General features: G+C 40.6%; 1 non-coding gene across 1 annotated transcript; it reads left to right on the top strand.

The window, feature by feature from the left end:
- The first annotated feature begins 2,683 nt into the window (after positions 1–2,683).
- LOC150005668 (small nucleolar RNA SNORA75) lies at positions 2,684–2,814 on the top strand. Its single transcript, XR_016512109.1, has one exon. It is a non-coding gene; the product is annotated as a small nucleolar RNA SNORA75 (small nucleolar RNA).
- The last annotated feature ends 3,964 nt before the right edge of the window (positions 2,815–6,778 follow it).

Here is a 6,778-nt window from a genome sequence, read left to right as displayed (position 1 = left end):
CAAGAAGTTAACCATATGTAATGTGCTGAGAAAGAGAATCATATAGCTGAAACTCCAGACACATAGAATTAAAAAATGTATCTATGAAATCAAAGGACTGCCAATCATGCAATATTCTAGGTCTCTTGTACAATTCCTTTGTTTCAAAAGATAATGCTCACTACTAATTAGTAGCTAATTAACAATAAATAATGGGTGGAAATAAAACATTCATAGCAAGCATTTTATTATGTGCTTAAAGATCATTAGATGCATCAAGTGCTTTACTAACAAATACATTATTAATTCCCTGTTAGCACTTTGTCCAGGCACGTTATTTAGAACACTGCTGACCCATGAGAGATGATGTGTTGGCAGCAAAAAGTGGAAATATCAGGCTACTTCCAACAACCTATATAACATTTCTATTTACTTCAAGAACTCAGGGAAATTTTCATTGTTGGAACATGGTTAAAGCTGATAGTTGCCAAAAATGACTGACCAATTTCCATGTAACCAACTCATCAGAAAAATGTAGCTCAAGACTCCATCTGTAAACATATTGACTGTGTCCAGGCACTCGTATCTCATGGCCAGCATGCTCCTCACCCTTCTTCCTGCGTCTGTTTGCTCCCACCATTGGTGGCCAGCTTATCGTGAGCCAGTAACCCTGTTTATGTCCGTCTCCTTGGCCATTGTAATTGTGTAACTCAATTAAATATTATTTCAGTCAATGAGCCATAGTGCAAAGGAAAAATGTTGCAGATTGCTTTTCTGGGAAGCTGAAGTACGAACCAAGTATTGTGAAAGTAGGGGTGGTTAAGACAACTATCAAATATGGAGGAAATTTTGTAGAATTGTGAAATTTCAGGCCCAGATTGCTGGTCCAGAGACTTTGGGTCCTCACTCTCACTTAAAGGTTTATAAAAAAATTGAATTGTAGATTATGAACCATAAATGTGGCTTTTGTAAGAAAGTTTTGTGGAGCTCTAATCAGAAGACCTGAGTGCAAAAAACAAGACCTTGACCTTCCATTATACACATAACTAATGAACACACATGTATACGTTTAAATTAAAATAATGTTTGTTCAGTGAATGTGTTTTTTTTACAGTTTTATTTATTTATTTTCAGAGAGAGGGAAAGGAGAGATAAAGAAAAGGACAGAAACATCAAAGTGTGAGAAAAACATCAAATGGTACCCTCTTGCACACCCCCAACCAGGGACCTAACCCACAATCCAGGCATGCGCCCTGACTGGGAACCAAACCTGTGACCTTTCAGATCACAGGTCAACACTCAATCCACTGAGCCACACCAGTCAGGGCTTGTTTTTAATGATCATCTTCCTTACAGACTTTTTTTCCCCCACCAAATTGTAAATATTACATAAGCATGTCCACATCAGACCCACAATGAAAATAATACTTGGTGCACAGCACACAGATCATTAAGAAGTTCACCAAAATATTTGCAGTGGTCGTTTCTGTGTAGAAAATTATAAATAATTTTTCCCTTCGATTTTTTCAAAGTTTAAATCTTCTATTATAAGCAATAACCTGATTGTAAATTCCTTGAGGTCCAGGATTGGGTCACCCTGTTACCACCCTGGGTCCTTAACACATAGCCTAGTGTCTGATCCATTTCTGTCGCATGAGTAAGTGAGACTTTTTTGATTAACTGACCAGTTACTGACTCTGAATGTACTAAATGGAGGAGCAGAAATATAGAAGAAGTGAAAACAAGCAGTGTAGAAACTATTGATAATATAATCTATCTTTAAGAAAATACACATGCAAGTGTGTATCTGCAGAAAGAATGTCCATGATGATGTTCGCGTTTAATGTCGAGTGGTATGGTTATGCCGGGTCTTTATTTTCTTTGCTATCTTTTTCCATATTAAAATTTCCTGTAATCCATTCCTACTAACGTTATAATGAGATGACAAACCACTCACTGCTATTTAATGAAGTATATTTTTAGCTCCTCTGTCTCTGAATCTGTCCTCGTATCTGCACCTGGGTCATTGAGCCATTCCCTACGGCAGGTGGCTCAGAAGCCCCCAGGAGAGCAATCCCAATAGGGCTGATCTGGGCTTCTTGGATGACATCGAGGGGCCTCATGGGGGAAAGACCCCTTTTAATGTATCTTCATTCACATGGTCTCTTCTCGGTCTTAGAGACAGTGCAGAGGTGGCCTATGTGTGTTTCAGAGACAAGAATGCCCCCTTTCCTGTGTTTTAGTGGACCACCTTACCACAGTTTGGCTGAGTCATTAAGACTATAGAAAATATAAACACCTTGAATCTTGGCAACACTTACACGTTTCAAATTGGTAATAATGTACATACTTTTTCCACTTGCAGCCAGCCATGTCCTGGAAAAAAATTGACTTTCCTTGAACCTGTGCTTTAAAACTATGCATGTGGATTATTGTTTTAGTCATGGTTGACTAAGTAAGGGGCAGAAATGACTTATTAGTTTACTTCAGGATGACTAAACTGATATGAGATAAACAGTTACAAGTAATGCTCAGAGGAAAAAAAGCAAAACTTCTGCTATAAATTTAAGAAGGTCTTAAAAACACATAACATAGCACCTTTGCTCTGTTGGGCCTGGGACTCGTGCACCATAAAGCACAGTGGGGTACTGGAGTCCCAACGACCGTAAGCAAGGCACTCAAAATGGTGCCAATATGCTCTAAGATCTTCTCATTGAGCTCCTTTCTGTCGCTCTGGCAGTTTATGGATTCGCACGAGAAGAAGAGACAGTTCACAGAGCCAGCATTGTTTTGCCTCCTGTCTTCAGAGGGCTGTTGCTGTTCTGTGAGACATTCCAAAAAAAAAAAAAAAAAAAAAAAATGCTCTAAGAATCCACCTGCCACTGGTACCTGAGAGATGAATGTGTAGTTTTTTTCAGAATGCCTTGTCTGATAATGTTTACCTCTGACTTGATTATTTTTCAGTTAAATGAAATTTATTTTAGTATTAATTGTCCTATAATGTGTTGGCATTTTTCTGTTGTAGGGCACTGGTACATTTTTTCTGCCTGTGTTCCACATCTTCATGTTTTTGTGTCAGATTACTCTGTAGTCCTAGGATGGATCAGAGAGAAAAAAGAGAGCTAGGGCAAGAGTTGGAGGCCACCTCACAGTCATTCAGTCTGTGCTGCTGGGGTCCACAGGCTTCTCGCCACCTCACTTCAAGCTGATATCTGTCCCGTTGGCTGGTTGATCATGAGGACAAAGTAGTACTCAAGTGCATGGAGAACATAAGTAATTACCTGTGTTATCTTAGCATAATCCTCATAATAATCATAATAGCTATTATCATTCGTGTTACACAATTGAGGAAACCGATGATCTGTGGATTTAAAATCGGTCATCTTTTGATCACATAGCTAAGAAAAGTCATAGCCAGGGTTTGAACCTGGTTCCCTTTAGAAAGTTCTAAGACACTAGTTGCACCTTTGAGGGGGTGCTGCACCTGGTGGATTGGCCCCTTCATTCGTAGTGGGATTGCTCACCCAGTGCAGAGAGCACAGACAAGTCAATCACACACACCAGCACTCAACTTGGGATTTCACCCTCCATCCGTTCTACTCTGACTACTATTCTGGGTCTTTAAATATTTATTCTTCTTGTTTATGGTGACCTATGCAATACACTATCTGATGGGATTTATTGTGTTGTTGTTGAAAAAATAACTTCAAGCTATAATTTACATACAACAACGTGCACATATTTTAGTTGTACAGTTCAGTGAGTTTTGGTAAATACATACAACTATTCAACCACTGTTCTAGTAAAAAGATAAAACATTTCCATCACTACGAAAACATTTTCTTCATGCTACCTTGTAATCAGTCCCCACACTCCATATCCTGAGTCATCATTCATCTGATGTCTAGCAGCATAAAATAATTTTGCCTAGTGTAAACTTCATTTCAACCAGAATCATAGCGTATATACTTTTTATATCTGTTTGACGCAATACAATGTCTAGGAGATTCAAGAAGGATGTTGTATTTATCATTTTTATTGCTGAGTCGTTTCCCTCTGTATGAGGTATCGAGGTATTTGTTCATTTTCCTATCAATGGACATTTGGGTTTTTTAGTTTGGGACTATTATGAGTGAAGTTGCTATAAACATTCCCATAGACATCTTTTTGTGAATATGTGATTTCATTTTGGGGGGAAGTACCTAGGAGTGAAATCACTAAGTCATTGGGTATGTATATGGTAATATTTACAAGAAACTGCTTGCTGTTTTCCAACATACTCTACCATCTCATGCTCCCACAATCAATGCATGAAGCTCCCAGGGCCGGATTCCACATCTTTGCTGCCACTGAGTATTAGAAACCTTTTGCAATTTTAGACATTCCAGTAGGCACTGTATTTTTAATTAGCATCTCCCTGATGTCTTATGCTGTTGAGACAATTTTCATATCGTTATTGACCATTCATATAACTTTGTTGGGGTTAAACTGTCTCTTCAACTCTTACCCGAATTTAAATGAAAAACTAGGTTGTATTATTATTGAGTCGTTAGAGCTCTTTATGTATTGGGGATTAGAGTCCTTTTTCACATACACGTGCTCTAAATATCTCCACCCGGTTTGTATTCTGGGATAGCTTTTTAAATACCTCCTTCCTCTTGGATCGCACTCTTTCCCCCCTCCACCACGCTGCTCACCCGCAGTGAGGATTCTCACTCACACAGCCTCCCTACTCCCCCTGAGTAAGCCACCGAGGTGTCCTAGTCGTCGGCAGCCGTCCGTCTCGAGAGACGATGGTGTAGCTTCTTAAGAGTCTATCTGCACCGCCGAGAATGGTTGTGCAGTCCGACTTGGGAGTGACACGGTATCTGTCTCCTCCCGTGTTGAATCGACATCTTGCGATGACGCTGGAGTGTCCTCTCCAGTGAAGCTGAAGCTACAGAGCCTGGGCAGGGTGATATGGAGGGTCTGCTGTTGCCCATGCAGCAGACCCCCCCTCTCTTCGCAGCTGAAGGGTCCAAGGGAAAGACGGAGTCAATACAGCTTGGCTTCAGGTGCGCCGCAGGAGTTGCCGGTGTTGACTACAACGTCAAACCGCCTTAGGGACTCCGGCTCCGGATTTTCTGTCGGGGTTTACTCCCTTAGCCTTTCCCCTGAAGAGGTATGCCGCAAGGCAGCGGAGGTTTTTTGGAGTCAGAGTTTTCCTTCTCTGATGTGCCCTGACTGGAAGATCGAACCAGCGACACTTAGCTCGCAGGCCGACGCTCAATCCACTGAGCCAAACCAGCCAGGGCGGTGTCCTAGTAATGCCCAGCAATACCCACAATGGAGTCACCACTTCCAGGAAGCATCTGTGGCCACAGTCACGAGCCGTTCTCTGGGTATCTCCTAGCACTCCCCGCCAGAGATCTGATGCAACCTAAACGTAAAATGTGGTTTTAAATATTTGAGCTCCTCACTTTTTTTCCACTTTACCCTTTGATTTACTTCCAGATACCAAGGACCAAATGATTAGCATTAAGAAAATTTTATGATAATTTTTTTATTTTTTAATAACTACACTACCAATCTGGTGACTAATGCCAACTCCTAGTACACAGCACATTTCTGTTGGTTTATACCTTATACCTCTCTGATAAGGGGAGATGAAGCCACAGAATTCAGCAACAATAAGTTTAAATATAAGAAGCGATAGGTCCAGTGCCTAGTATCCTATTTGGCTGTATTTTCAGAGGTGGTATGAATGGTGTAGTAAGTAAAAATTGTATTTTTAGCATCGGGTTGGGGATTTTTTGTGATACCTGAAGAAAATGAAATTGTCAGTTTGAAATAGTATAAACAGTTTGAAGGTGAATGATCTATGCAGCTTTCACCAATAGCAAATTCCTCCTGGTAGAAGGTTACAATGTAAAATGTATTGTCATTGTCAGAAGCAGTGGCATCACACTCTGGTGTACACAAAGATGCTTTAATCTGTCCTAGCAATTGCCAGATTTCTTTGCTCGTCTCCCCTCTGCTAACATCCACAGGAATATAGGTTTAGTTCCCATGTGGGCATCAGGAATGACAAGACTAGTCTTAGTGATGAGGCAAGAATTCATCGTTCACAGAATCCCCAGACAAACCCAGGTCATGACCCAGGCTTTGGGGTGTTAAAATGGGGAAAGCTAAGCGTGGTATTGTTTCAGGTGTTTGGCTCTCCTTACAGCCTCATTAGGGTTCGGTAGGTACAGAATGTATGGCGATTTCAGCAGAGATTTCTATAGAAAAATCAGGCTAAACTGGAAAAAAATAGGAAACAGCCCAAATTTCTTTTAGAGAACTTTGAAGTCAGTGGTGAAATCGGAGATCATGATGGCTCTCTAATCCAGAAAATATATTTCATGGATTTTTTAGCTTCTTGACTAAGCCTATCACTTTGCCCTCTGTAGAGGGGAACTCAACTTATAGGGTCTATAGTACATTGTGAGATAAAAAAAGCATAGGAATCCCTTCCTAAATAATGCAAAGTTTAACTTATATGCACCCATTTAAGATTGGACTACTTCTCATCTTAAGAAACTGTAACATATTCTGAAGCTGAGAATATAAAACTTACTGGTTGTCATATGCAAAAGGGCTACAGAATCATGCAGGAAGCAGGGACGAAGTATGGCAACACTAGAAATGCAGAATTCCAGCATTCACCTGAACCCAGAGCCTTCATGCTTCTGCGTCCAGTGCACATGCATCTGCATGAAGAATAGCCTAGTTTCAGCAATCCTGACATCTACAGCTGCCCTTGGGCTACGTCTGTGAT

This window comes from Furipterus horrens, unplaced genomic scaffold (assembly GCF_987537825.1).
Source record: "Furipterus horrens unplaced genomic scaffold, mFurHor1.1.pri manual_scaffold_6, whole genome shotgun sequence".
NCBI lineage: Eukaryota > Metazoa > Chordata > Mammalia > Chiroptera > Furipteridae > Furipterus > Furipterus horrens.
Note: the sequence above shows the minus strand (reverse complement) of the source record. Positions and strands in the feature narration are given on the sequence as shown.